This window comes from Gavia stellata, chromosome 6 (assembly GCF_030936135.1).
Source record: "Gavia stellata isolate bGavSte3 chromosome 6, bGavSte3.hap2, whole genome shotgun sequence".
Taxonomy (NCBI): Eukaryota; Metazoa; Chordata; class Aves; order Gaviiformes; family Gaviidae; genus Gavia; species Gavia stellata.
Genome location: NC_082599.1, coordinates 27,074,220 through 27,088,775, shown reverse-complemented (window position 1 = coordinate 27,088,775; position 14,556 = coordinate 27,074,220).

The window sequence follows — 14,556 nt, the reverse complement described above, 5'->3', positions numbered from 1 at the left end:
AGATGTTTCAAGCCCAGTAAAAGGTAGAGAGAAGGAAGTGCATAATTGGCAACCAAATATCTGCTTTTCCCTGTCTAGTTAGGGTCACACCGTATCTGTCTCTCATTTTATTTGGATATCTGTTGTTTTTGTCCAGTCCCACAATATGTGTAGCGTTAAAAAATAAATAGTTGTTAGGGACGCTACATAAGATTTGAAGCTGCTTAAACCACGAAGCCATGGGAGGAAATACCTTGCAGCAGAGCTGAGCTGTATTAACAATTTTCCAACTAAAATGTTGAGAATGCGTGAGAGCTAACAAATGCTAGGTGTGCATATTATAACGAAAGGCAGCATCAGTACTGGAGACATTTGGCCTACCTCGTCTCATTAGGATTTAATGGCTGGTTTGTGTATAACATTCTGGTCTTACGAGGTCACCACTCAGTGCCCTTGCTGACACTGCCGAGGAGACAAGCTCATGGCAAGCTGATGGGAATAACCGTCTTTTCCCTCATATAGTAAGTTCAAGGGAACCTGGCAGTTTCAGAGAAATGGGGATAGGTGTGAGGCCATATTTTGGGCAAAATTCCTGATACGCTAATCTAAAAGGGGCATATACGTGCCATGCTTATCTTTGGTCAAAGCATTAATGACCTGAAACATGGGCTGTAAATCCTGGGGCAGGCAGACCCTCCTCTTGCTCCAATACAGGTGAGGGGAGATGGTCATGCTGGTGAGGATACGGCATGGGTGAGACACCAGCCCTGTTGTGTCAGAACCACAATCAACTGAAACTATGACACTTCTGTTCATCTGTTGCAGAGGAGCCACAGGCGCCAAGGAGAGTCCAGGTACTGATTTAATATCTGGAAAAATCGTTGTAGCGGCATTTATTATTATTGGTGTTATAGCAGCACCTAGAGACCCATCATGGGACTGGGAATCCTTTGCCCTGGCAATTAGCAAAGAGGGGGTGAAGGAGGGTCCCTGCAGCAAAGGGGTTGCAGTCTAAACGGAAAAGAGAGATAAAAGCTGGAGAGGGATGGAGGTGAGGAGCAAAACAGAGGGTTGGCACCCGCCAGCAGATAGCCTGGGCTATACTTGGATTTAACGTCACCTAAACACAACCTAAACGTCACCTCCTGGTGAGCTGGCTGTGTTGACATGCAGTGTTTTAGCCTGAAGCTTCATATATAGGGTTACATTTGGGCTTAACTTGTCAGGAAAGGCATTGTTAGAATTTGCCCCTACTCAGAAGTATTGTTAGTAGAGGGAAAAAACCTAATGTTACTATGAATTTTTTAATTTCTATGCACCAAAACAAGTTTCTTGTTCATTGAGATAATTCCATTACTGAAAGAACTACAGATGAGGCTTTAAGGAAAATAAACATTAAGATACCAGTGTTTATCAAAATCAGCTGGACTTTCTGAGTGTTCTTACAGTGAGCTGGAAACCTGCCATTCTGGATTTTATCGAAGCAACTGTAAGAATAAATCACTTTTTCTGCCTGTTGCCTGAAATGAACAAAAATTAATCAGAATATTTCATTTTTGCTTAATTCAGGAAATGGACAGAAAACCCAAACAATGCTCATTTTCTAATACTGAGGTATTTTGATTCATAATAAAGACACAGACTGTGTTTTGTTTAACGTATTTCCAATGCCAGGATCCTAAAGTCTCATGTTTGGAAAACTAAACACAGAATGAGAAGCTTAATTACAGACATCTATGGAAATACTGGCCTTATTTCCCTTCTGATCTTATAATACATTTTTGAAAATTAAGTTGTGTATCCCACCACTAACAATAAAGCTTTCTGTGTGTTTATAGAAAAGAGAGGAAGAACATTTGGCACAGTGTCTGTCAATTTTCATTGGGAAGAATATTTTTCCAATTTTCACAAGTATGGCTTTATATGAATTAGGAAGCTAATGGGACTTAATGGAAAGTGAATATTTCCTGTATCTTGCAGGCAACCCTTTCAGGAATCAGCATTTCTAGAGAAATTTTTTTTTTTAATTTTTTTTTTCTGACCTTCTTTATTTGTAATTAATGCTATCTTAAGGAAAGCATTTACTTTTTAGTGCCTGTGCATGGATAGGAGTGATACATAGCAAAATATAAGCCTTACTAAAAATAAATAAATCCAGGGATGCTTCTGTGTTTATTTTCTGGTGGCTTCCCCAAAGTAGTGTAAAATGAGATAAATCTGCAGAGCCTTCTCTGATGCTGTGGAGTAAAGGATATCCTCTGCTTTGGGAGAGAGGGTCTCCAGCATGCAATCTCTCTGGTACAGTCCCTTAAAATAGGTATATTAGCAGAAATTCTCAAAATCTGGTTCCCATTTTTAGATGATTTCACTAGGAGAGAAAAAAAAAAGACGACTATTTTGTAATTTTTCATCTCCTAAACACAACTTTCCCGTCCTCAACTTGAAGCACCACCCTCAAAGCACACTAGAATAAGATAACTGTATAGTTTCACCACACTAACAATTCCCCAACCAAACGGCATTCCCAGGAAGCCACATCAGCTAAACCTGATGCTCAAATAAACCACTGAGAAAAGTCCTCTGCGCAGAAACGGGCTCAACGGGTCCACAAACTCTTTTTGAGAGAGTATATTCCTCCTCTAACTACTCTTTCTTCGGGGTCGCATGAGCTGGTTCTAGTTAGAAAAATAAGAAGGGCCTTTCAGGGGGAAGGAAGTGCCGCCCTGCAGTTTTGCCGCGCTTTTTTCGCCGCGCAGCCTCCTGCGCGCGCACGCAACCGCCGCGGTAGCGCCGTCGGCTGGAAGAGCCCGCGGCCGCCGCCAGGTGTCAGCACAGAAGAGAGCTCCGGGGGCGACGCGCCTCCAGAGCGCGGCCGGTCCTGCCAGGCCGGCGGCTCCGAGAGCTTCTCGGTCTGCCTTCACCGCTCTTTGCCGAGCTGAAGGCTCAGCTGAAGACGGTTTGGGTATTTCAAAGATCCTGCAGCCGAGCTGCGTCCCACAGGAAGCTCGGAAAACTTGCGTGGCTCGCAGGACTGCGAGAGAAGACCTGTTTGGTAGGCCAGTCCCTTTGCAAGCGACTGCCTCACCCTCTGCTGTTCTCTGGCCAGAAACATATCTGGCTTTTGGTCTTTCTTTCTTGAATAGGTTTCAAATGTAAGCCTTTGGTTTTTTACTGGCTATTTACTGTCATACCTTGCACATTTAGAAGGCTGCTCGGAAGAGCTCTCAAAGAGAGCATGCAGCCTCGCTTCCCATGGCGTCTCACCGTCAGGACACAAAATGAGGCAGGTGAGGCAACATGCCTGTCTTTCCGCAGTGCTGGTGGGAGCTGTGGAGGAATCAGCAGGACCACTCAACAGTCGTCAAAGACCACGTGCTCATAGGTGCAGAGATCACTGACTCCCCTCTGCCATGGTCCACTGAACTCCCTTTCCTTGGAAGGCTGCCACTGAAGCCCCACTTTGTGCAAGTGTGCAGGATACTTGCTTAGATCATCACTCTGTTAGTGTTGAACATAATTTTTAATAAACTCAGTATGGAAACTTCCATTAACTTCAAGACACCTAAGCTCTAGGTTCAGCTTCCTAGGTGGACATAGTTCTTTCAGTCAATATGAATTAGTCATGGAGGTACCTTGTACTCTTTACACCATCTGACTTTAAATATGGTCCCAAGTGATGAAGTTTCAATTAAATTTTGTTTTCACAAATTTAATAAATGTGAGGTTTTCTCATTATTTGCTTTAAATCTGCTTGCCCCTCCTCTTTCGGCTGTCTTAGTTGTTTTCCTATTTACATTTTCCTGACTTGCATATGTTTAGAATTTTAACACTTATTGTGTTACAGAGTGAATCAGTTCTTCAGTTAGTAAATAGCACGAAGTATTGTGCAAAAGCATGTGCTAGCCTATGTTTGAAGTAGTCCTTAGACTTTTGGTTACCAATACCTACTCCCTATTCTTTGTATTGCAGCAGGTATGCCCAAAGTTAGCCCCGTCAGACATGTAGAAGAATAATGATTAGTCCAAGGAAATCATTCCTGCAAACTGGCTGTTGTGCACATTTTTGGTCCCTTCACCAGTAAAAACTGCAATTGGAAAAAAATGAAAGCTTCAGGTAGCCACATAATCTTTTGTACTGAATAACCTGAGCTGTGGAAATAATACTGGGGAATGGAAACATCTAGCATTTTGACTTTACATAAACCAGGAACATCTTAACTGTTTGATTATCACAGTCATGAAACAATCAAGAGGACTAGGGAACAAATCTTTTGAAGCTGGGAATCACAGAATCACAGATTCACTAATGTTGGAAAAGACCTGTAAGATCATCAAGTCCAACCATCAACTAACACCACCATGCTCATTAAACCATGTCCCACCATGCCTTGTCCACATGTTCCTTGAACACCTCCAGTGATGGTGACTCCACCACTTCCCTGGGCAGCTTATTCCAGTGTTTCACTACTGACACTATTTTGGAATGGAGGAGTAATTGCAGAGCATGAAATGGGACCTGGTTCACTGGTGATACTATGCTGTCAGCAGCAACTGGGTTTGCAGTCCTCTCTGCACTCCTGTCTGTGGTTTAAAGGGAGGTACCAGGAAAAGACTTTTCTCATTCTGATGAAGCTCGCTGAACATAAAATAGAAGATAGGTTCTCTGAAAAACTAAAGGTAAGATGATTTCAGTTGCTAGTATTTTCCTGGATGATTGATATCCTAAGGAAGGGAAGGAAGATGCATGGGATACAGATGAGAGCATTAAAGACAGAATTAATAATCAAATGCCACTTGCCCACTTCAAAGGTGTGGTTGTGAAGGTCACGGTCTTTGCTCGTGAGAAAATTCAAAAGCATATGCGAGTACCTCAAAATAGTTCGGTATCAATCAGATTGCACAATGTACTAGTTTATTCAAGGCGTAGAAGCGACACCCAGAACAGTGGAAAGCGAATGGGAGCTGGCCGCAGGTGAGCTCTCTGCATTGTAGGAAAATGATTTGCTACAACCAAGAACTGAGCAAAATGGAATAAAGCAGATGAGACACAGACAAAATGAAAAATTTTTGGGGAATCCAGAATATGGACAGGAATATTGGTCAGTAGTTACAAGTGCTTGGAGTCTTCAAAGGATTTTGTGATGTTTATGAGAAAACTGATACCAGGTGGGACACCTGCAGAGAGATGGTAAAGAAAGTGTTAGAACAGATTGTAGGAATAGATCCGAAAATAGCAGAAAAAGAATGGTTTGAAAAAGATTGCGGGAAAGCAACTGAGATCGACATACAGCAAGGCTGTAGCCCTCAGAGTCAGAATTGAACTCCAGATGAGAAACACTCTAAAGCCAGAGGGAAAGTCATGAGGCCAGCAGTATAAGGAGAAAGCCAATACTTTCATGGCTTGGGGAAAAAGATGAAACAGGACAGCACGATTAGTGAAATAAACAGATTTTATAAGCGTATCGATGCACGAAAGAGAGGATATTAACTACATCTATGTCTGATAAAGAACAAATAAGGAAACCTTTTTATTATAATAAACTCAATTACAGAAGGGCAAGGAGGAGTACTTTTATGTGTACACTACAAGGAGATGGTTAATAGTGAATAAAAAACTGTGTCCCAGACACATGAGCTATTTGTGGAAGAATTAAATTTTGAAGTGATTTGAGAGGTAATCAGGAGCTCAGGAACAACAAAACACCAGGTGCTGATAATGTTGCCACTGAATTATTAGAAATGGGAAAGAATATGACAATTCTTTTTCATGATTTAAAGGTTTGAAAAAGAATTCCAAGAGAATGAAAGCAGGCAGTCAGATTGCTATTTGGAAAAAAAGGGAACAAATCAGAAAGAACACGACCCTCATTTTCTCACTTATTATGGCCAACAGCATCCTGTTGCTGGTATTTTTCCATCATCACATTCCTTTTACTGAGGATATGTATGAAATATATGTTCTGGAAAAGTGTATCTTCTATTCATCAGCTGTTTTCATTTTGTCATTACTGGAGAAGAAAAAATATTAAGATTATTAGAATACCTGTGTAATTTTCTTACACTTTTAAGATGGTGGCTGAGCTGAAATGGAAGCATGTGAAAAACTGGTGCAATTATCAGAATGGTGTAACTGTGTGTTTGGAGTGCAAAATATAGTGTAGAAAATATGGAATTGCATCTGTCCCATTTTGGATACTTAGGGCAATACACTAATGCTGTTGCTGGTTTATGTCTTTCTGGAGGGGTAGTACAGTCACAGCACAACTCCCAAAATACCCAGGTTTTGCAAATGTAGGCGCTGCTTTGGTAATCCTATGAAGGGTAAGTGAAGACTTGAAGAAAATTATGAGAAAATTGGGACCAAAGTGCAATGAATATAAAATCAAATACACAGTTGTATTTGGTTCAAATAAACGGGACAGGGAGAAATATACCTTTAACAGAAAAGAAAGTACAAAATTTATGGGAGATGCAAAGAATCCCTACAGCCTTTGATACTATGATTTTATGGTAGAAGTTTTTTTAACTTTTAACCATGATACAACTTTAAGTCATGCCATTCACTGGACAGAATCATAGATCACATGTATATACCTTAAGAATATTTCTTCATAACATAATTTCATTTAACCATATTAAAATGCTACAAACCATCTATTTGTATGGAATTACACTATATTTCCAGCCATGTGTTATGCCAAGAATAAACAACTTTTTGCACTCCTTGGTCTTGCATTCAGTTTTAAGTCAATGCAGAGATGTCCTTGTATAATGTTCAAGTAGCATCAGAAAGTGTCATTTATTTAAAACTCACCCTGCAACCAGTCTTATAGCTAACTTTAAGGATGTGAAGTTTCCCTTTTCTGCTCATACTCCTGATGGCAGTCCAGGGTCCAAGTGTAATGGTGCAGTACAAGGTTGGCAGCTCTGGCTTAACAGAATAATCAAGTCAGTATTATTAGGAGTGCAAATACATTTATTTTTACAGGCTATAGGACTGATCCCACAAACTGCACTGAAGATTATTATCCTGCCTTTTTAATGTGATTACAGTACATGCAGCATAAAACTATTAGGAAACACCGTGTGCTGGAGCACTAAGGTCCCACCTGCACCTGTGAAAAGGATGATCATTTGGATGTACTTAATATCCCCAGCTTGGCTGAGAGTTCGGAGCAGCTTTCCATTAGAGGAAACAAGGGATGACAACAACAGACATGGAGGAGACTCTTTGATGAGCAAATGCCTAGAAAAAAAGCCCAAGATGGAAAATACTACTTTTTCTAAAAAATGCAACTCAGTTTCTCAAAAAAAAAGTGAAATTGGATGTCATATGCCTTAATCCTTCCTGAGGAAGCAGCTGCTTTATTCTCACAATATGCACCCAGATCTATGGGGAGGCACTTTGGTTTCCAAGACAAACCCTGTACCTCTGCAGGACCAGGCTCTGCCTGCTGCTGACCTGGCAAAGAAGGGAGAAGCAACCACCAGCACCAGCCATTGCCTGCAATGCCATCTCCTGCTGTCTGGCAGCCTAAAGGCGCTGCAGAGATCTCCTACTTTCTTCTTTTTATACACTCCCTGGCGCTGGCTGAAGCAGCAGCTGGTGGGCAGGAAATGAAAATGGGAAGGGGCAATAACTACCGGTGAAAGTTACCCAGCACAGGTTGTAGAGTGGTGCTTAAATGACGTGGAAGGGTTTGAGGCTGGTGTGAATTTACATTACCAGCCTCCAGAGAAAGTGTTCCCATGGAGGGACCACACCTGTTTAAGGATCTCTCCCAGAGCTGATGCAGGTATGAACGGCACCAAAAGGAAAGTCCGGACAAAGCACATAATCTGCCCTTGCTGTGCCAGAGAGGGAAAGTTAATTCCCAGGGTCTCACTTGGTGTTCACGCTGGGCAGTTTCTGCAGGACCTTTCTTTCCATCAAAGGGCTGTTTGTCAGTGTATTTTGCTTGTGCCACATTTGTGGCATTTTTCATTAATATGCTGGAGTTTTATTTATTTTTTAATCCCCTCCAGAATGCTGTATCAGAGGCAGTGTGGGGTTTGCTGACTCCTGCTTTTGCTGTCGCATTTCTATTTTCTCAGATGTTGTAATTACAAAATATAGAAAACATATCAAAGAGTATCACACTGCTTTGCCACCCCCAGATAGGAAGCCAGAGAAGATAGTTCTCTTTGGTTAGAAAGGCCTGTTCCTGCTGGCTTTTTTCCCAAAGGCAATTCCAGGTTGAGATCAAAGAGTCATCGTGTGTAAATTGAGGCTGCTAGCACAGACAGTAGGATTTTAGACTTTTGGGGTGGGGGATCTGGGGAGTACTTAGTTGGGGAGTGCTAGAGGGAGGATCCCAGGATTGCATTTAAGACTGGAAGGATTCATCTAGTCTGTCCTTTTCCCTGAATCAGGTTTGCACATGTATTTCACAGACTGACTGTGTAGGAGCAACATTTCTGCCCTGTTGTGGTAAAATGTTGTATTTCTGTCCGATTTCCTATGTGGAAAAATGTGAGCTCTTGCTGTGTTTCTCCCTTGGCTGTGTAGTTAGGGGCTTGCTGCTGCCTGGAGTCCTCCATGATGAGGGAGGGAGGGAAAAGTTTATGAAGGCATTAGGAGGTGGGTGGAAAAGCAGCGCTATCAAAAAATGCATCATGGGGCGGTGATGAGGTGGGAGGGGGTGAAAGATAAGAAAAAATGCAGTAAGTATGGAAAAAGTGGGTGAAATGCTTCTAAAGTATGGAAGACCTGATCTCGGCTGATCTCCCTATAGCTCTGTTGTTGAAGATCAAAATCGCTGCGGCACTCTCAGAGTGCTCTGAGCCTTGATAACGCGCAGGCAATGGCCTGGCTAGCAGCATCTCTACACCTTGCTGTCCATGGAAATCCACTCCTGCTTTGTGGATGAAGGACTTCAAGCCTCCTGGGTCTCCTGATAGTAAAAACGTCACAAATTTAAAAATAATGTATATTTAGACAGTGAGAGAAAGCAGACCAGAATCTGATGGGTTCATTTTCTATATATGGAAAAGTTTAGGGCAGAAAACTGCAGTCATTCTATCCGGCAACTAAATAACTTCTTCTGAAAAGAAAAGACACAGTGTAATCCACTTGTCTAAAGGTCAAGGGGAAGTGTGAAGTGTATTACCGAGAAAAATGATCCAAACCTTTAGTGGTAACACGGTGGCTGGCAGTATCATTGCATTTGATAGAATCTAAGGAAGAGTTTTTTCTTGCAGAGTTACTGCCTTATTTGTAAGTAAGGTAAACTCTATTTCTCCTGTTTTGCATTGATTTTAATTTTGCTTATACAGTCCTTGAAAAGCAAAAAAAGTACTTACTAACAGGGGATGGCATTTTGGGAAGGATGTTCCTAGAGGTTAAGTCTTCTGAAGACAGCTGTGGATCCACAGGATAAATTACACCCTCAATCCTCCCCTGCACAAGGATTGCAGGTTGAGCACCGCACGTTCCTCAACAGCTTTCCACCATTTTTTCAGCTGAACATTTTTGTTTAAGCACCAGCTGAAACCACAGTGAGTCTCAGCTGCTCAGCACTTCTGTCATCACTGGGCATTAGGAGGAATCAGTCCTGGAGCTTGTCTTCTCCATCCTTCAGTCATTTCACTCTATTTTGGTCTTCCAGTGCCTGCATCCTATAGACAAAGGTCAATATAATGGTTTAAGAGCTGCTTTAGAAATGTGTAAAACAATTAAGCAATAAACCTTAGACTGGAAAAGTAATGGAGTTTGACATGGAATAGTCATGCCTTAAAACCCTAAAAGTGATAGGAAGATTTGCTGGCCGGTAAGGTGGCTCACGTTGTTGTGTGACCGATAAACACAGTAGAGGAGATAGTTGGTTAAAGTCAGGTCTATTCTTCTGTCCACATCTGACTTCACCTTCTCATCTCCCTGTTGGCACAGAGATTTTACTACAGGATCACCAGCAGGTATTAGTCACCCTGATGTGAGAAAAATAGAAGAGAAACCAAAAGACAACCCCAAAAAGCACAAATAAAAGGCCAGCTCCATTTTTTCCTCTCAGAAAGAATGGACTCCCCGCAGTCATTTACAGTACAGAACAAATGTCACGAAGATTTATATCGCTACATTGGCTTGAAGAATCCTTCACAGGTTTCTGGCAGTCTCCTTGGAAAATATTATGTCAGAGCTTTTCAGACATTACCTCTGAACGACAGATCTGTCTGCATCCCTCACTACCCAGTCAGGATGTTCAAGGTTTCTGAGGAGGCTTGCTTATCTGAAACCCTCTGCTTTCTTTCTAGGTCTCAGTGTTGGACAGCAATCACTTCTGGGTAGTTTTACAGCTGAGAGAAAGGATTGCTTTGGTCATGATGCAATGACTTTTGAATAAACAACCACCAAAACAAACCAGACCACTGCAGTCTGTTCCTTGGGCTCAGCTCCATGAACGAGGAAGATTTCATTCTCCTCTTCAGTGATGGTTTCTGGCTTGACAAGCGTGTTGCAGAATTGCTTCATAAATGTGAGACTACTTTGACAGAGCAATAAATGTTTTGCTAAAAACGCAATGATTTTCAAAGACTGACCTCTGAGACCATCTTTATCAAGAACTAACACAAAAATATTATTTTCAAGTTGTTTTTAAAGTTAGAAATGACAGTGTACATGGAAAATACAGAGTACAGACTGAAGTACATTGGAAGTATGACAAACCTTAAAAAGAAATTATCAGATGGGTAATAGAATATGGAAGAGCTGCTGTAATTTCCTTTTCCCTTGACCTTTCTCACATTGATGCACCATCCAATTATGCATTTATCGCATCGAGTTATTGAAGAGGATCAGTTCTGAAAAGTCTTCTCATTGATGTTTGTACCAGAAAATTGTTGTTTCTTTTGCAACAACAAAAAACCCTTTTGGGGGTCAGCTATAATGAAGGGATGAAATGTAGCATGGAAAATCCCCAAGCAAAACCACAGTCAAATGCACCTGCATTTTAGCCAGCAGTTTGAGGGTATATTTTGGGGACTATGTTGGTGTCATGGTTTAACCCCAGCTGGCAACTAAGCACCACATAGCTGCTCGCTCACTCCCCCCCGGCCCAGTGGGATGGGGGAGAGAATCGGAAAAGTAAAAGTGAGAAAACTCTTGGGTTGAGATAAAGACAGTTTAATAGGTAAAGCAAAAGCTGAGCATGCAAGCAAAGCAAAACAAGGAATTCATTCACCACTTCCCATCGGCAGGCAGGTGTTCCGCCATCCCCAGGAAAGCAGGGCTCCATCATGCGTAATGGTTACTTGGGAAGACAAAACACTGTAACTCCGAATGTCCCCCTGCTTCCTTCTTCTTCCTCCAGCTTTATATGCTGAGCATGACGTCATATGGTATGGAATATCCCTTTGGTCAGTTGGGGTCAGCTGTCCCGGCTGTGTCCCCTCCCAACTTCTTGTGCACTCCCAGCCTACTCACTGGTGGGGCAGTGTGAGAAGCAGAAAAGGCCTTGACTCGGTGTAAGAACTGCTCAGCAATAACGAAAACATCCCTGTATTATCAACATTGTTTTCAGCACAAATCCAAAACACAGCCCCATGCTAGGTACTGTGAAGAAAATTAACTCTATCCAGCCAAACCAGAACAGTTGGAAAGTCAGTTGTCAGCTCACCTCAGAAAAAAGCAGAAACAACTTAATCATTAAAGTTGGCAGGCAATGCTGACTATTTAGAAGAATCAGAGACTTCTCAAACTCCTCTGCTTTGTTGGTTTACTGCTATACCATGTACCTTAATTAAAAAAAAATAATGGCTGAGCTGCTTTGGGAGGGGGCGTTGGGGGCTCCTTCCAGACTCAGCTATTCCTCAGAGCAATTGATGCTTTATTAGATAGTAGGTTATTTGTGCCAGATGGCTTCTCTATCTACTGTAAAGTTTGAAAGGAATAAAAAAAAGGTGTGATTGACAAAACTGGCAGTTCTGTTGGTAGTGCAGATTAGCAGTGCTGAAGAAAAAATACAACGAATTTTGAGATTTAGATCTGAGGTTCCCAAAACAAATGATACCCAGGCTGGTCAAAAATTTCAGAACGTTGCTGATTGAAAAGCAGAGCCCAAGACTATACTGAAGAGCCCAGGATCTCACCTGAGGACTCTGTACTCGTGTGATTCCCTCTTGACCACCCCCCAAACACCCTTCCCCTTTGATAGCACCCATGCCCTAGGCAGGCTCAGGTCTCTGCCCATATACCTCCTGCTGCAGGACCAGGACCTTAAGGACTTATTTTATGCAGTGTAACAGTACTACTGAGCTCAAAAAATATGCTCATGCTAAGGTAAATATATGTTTTTGTTTCATAGAAAGCACTGAATTAGCTTCTCTACCATCGTTATTCATAACTCAAGCTTTGCATAATATTACAGTAGTTTTAGAATAGGCTCATCTGCCTGCTGGCAACAGTGAGTGGATTGCCATGCTGAGTGCCTGAGAAAGGGACATGAATTAGAAGGACTGCCTTCGGAGGACTGGGACGTGCTACTTGGCTTCCCTTGTTAACTCATTTGTGGTAATGAATGAAAAAGGTAGTCCTCAAAATAGAAAAAATGTAAAAATCACCCATAAACCTGTGGCATACTAAAAGGTTGATTTACTAGCTTGGGTTGCTGTTTCTGAAAAAGAGCTAGATTTAATAATAAGACTTTTGGTTTCCATGCATTTATCCAAGCTTGTGAAGCCTTCCAGATATTGATCTTTCTGATGTTGTGTATATAGAAACACGGAACAAGCCTCTGCTCCTGGACAGTTTGAATTTTTAAGCTTTTCCTAAATGAGGAACAAATAAGATACATTACCAGCGATGTGACTGTGCAATATTTTTATTCATAAATCTGTATATACAATCTAAAGCAAGTTTCCATGCTGGTCTTCGTAACCTCCTCATCATGAGGCCTGACAAGCTTAAAAAGAGTACTAAAACCAGTGCTCTGAGTGCTCTGCAGTGAACAAAGCCGTATTTGAGCCTGGGATGATCTGGTCGTGTTGGTACCTGTCTTGGCTGCTGTATGGTAGGAGGCATGACACGCACACACATACCACTGCAGGACAACAATTAAAAGTCCTTTCAGTTTTTTACCTTGTTCCCCCACTGCCTTCACTTCCACTCCAACTTTTTTCACAGAAAGCATAACCTTGATATGTTTTCTTGACAGACAGGGAGGATTTTCCCTGTAGGAACCTGGCTGTAATATGAAATGCAGGCAGGCAGTGCAGGGAGCATCATGCTGTGTGCATGGTTTGAGGGCAGTGAGGGGCCACACAGCAAATATCGCTGGCTTGAAAGTGGTGTTTTAAGAGGTTAGAGGTTCCAAGAGAAGATTTTTGCACATTTCTAAAACAGATGGGAAAAGTTAGAGGAATGGAGTCTGAAAACTCCTCCTTATGATCATGCTCTGCAAATACACACACAGCTGTGAGCTGAGCTAAGGAGTTAGGGTCACTAGATAGTGTAAGGCATTGTTGTAATGGCATTTTTCAACTAATTCTGTCATTACTTTTGCTGAGAATTCACCTACATTTTTAGAGGGGAGTACAGAGAAGGTAAAAGAGAAATGTTTCTCTCAGTGCTTACCATAAAGAATACAAATATTTGCCTTCACTCTGGATGGGTAAATGTCCTTTGACAATTGATGGCATTATCGATCTTCACTGCATGAATATAGCTAAACAGGAACCATGGGATCTACGTGTAACAAACAGAACAGGCAAACAGGCATGAAAAATGACAGGATTTTTTTTTTTTTCAATTGATTTCTTAATAATCTATTTGTGCTGGGGAAGGAGGGGGTGAGACTATGTTTAAAAGTACCAAGATGTTGTAATTCCGCTCATTTAAAAAAATTCAGACTTCAAGATGAACTAACATGTTATGCCTACAAACTATGTCTGTAAACATGGCTGACTTTGAGTCTCACCCCTTCTGCTTGTACAGCAGTGTTGTGTGCTCATTCACTTATTTCTTGGGCAGGTCAGTCAAGATGAATGAGGTAACCAGAGGGATAAAACAGTATTCAGCCTGAGTAAGGATAACCAAATGTGGTCAATAGTCTTTTCCTCATACTGGCATTTTTTGATAGAAGGTGAGATTAGGCTGAATGAGTAAATAAAAACTGCTTCCAGTCTATACAAAAAGTTAATATTTGTATTTCAAAAATACAAGACCTCTATTGGATGTAGCTGAACTCATCAAGCCTGTTGGACAGCTCTTTCACACCAGATATATTGCTGTATATTTTTTACTTCAACTGTTTCTGAAGCTTGTGCAATTCTTGCCAGACTACTGGCCCTATAGGATGTGCTGGTAATGTGTCTTGCTACAGGCGTGGTATGACAACAAAGTTAGGACAGAGGATGGAGATACATACATCAAGCAATTACTAGGAATAGTTGTATTCTCCTCTCAGTCCCATGTGCCAGAAATATGTTCCAAATTAGATTTTGTGGAATTCTAGGACAAATGAGACAGCTGGAGATGTAACTGCATTCTTCTGTATTATCTTGGGTACACTTAAGCCTAATTGGCAACTATCGAATTTACTAGCTT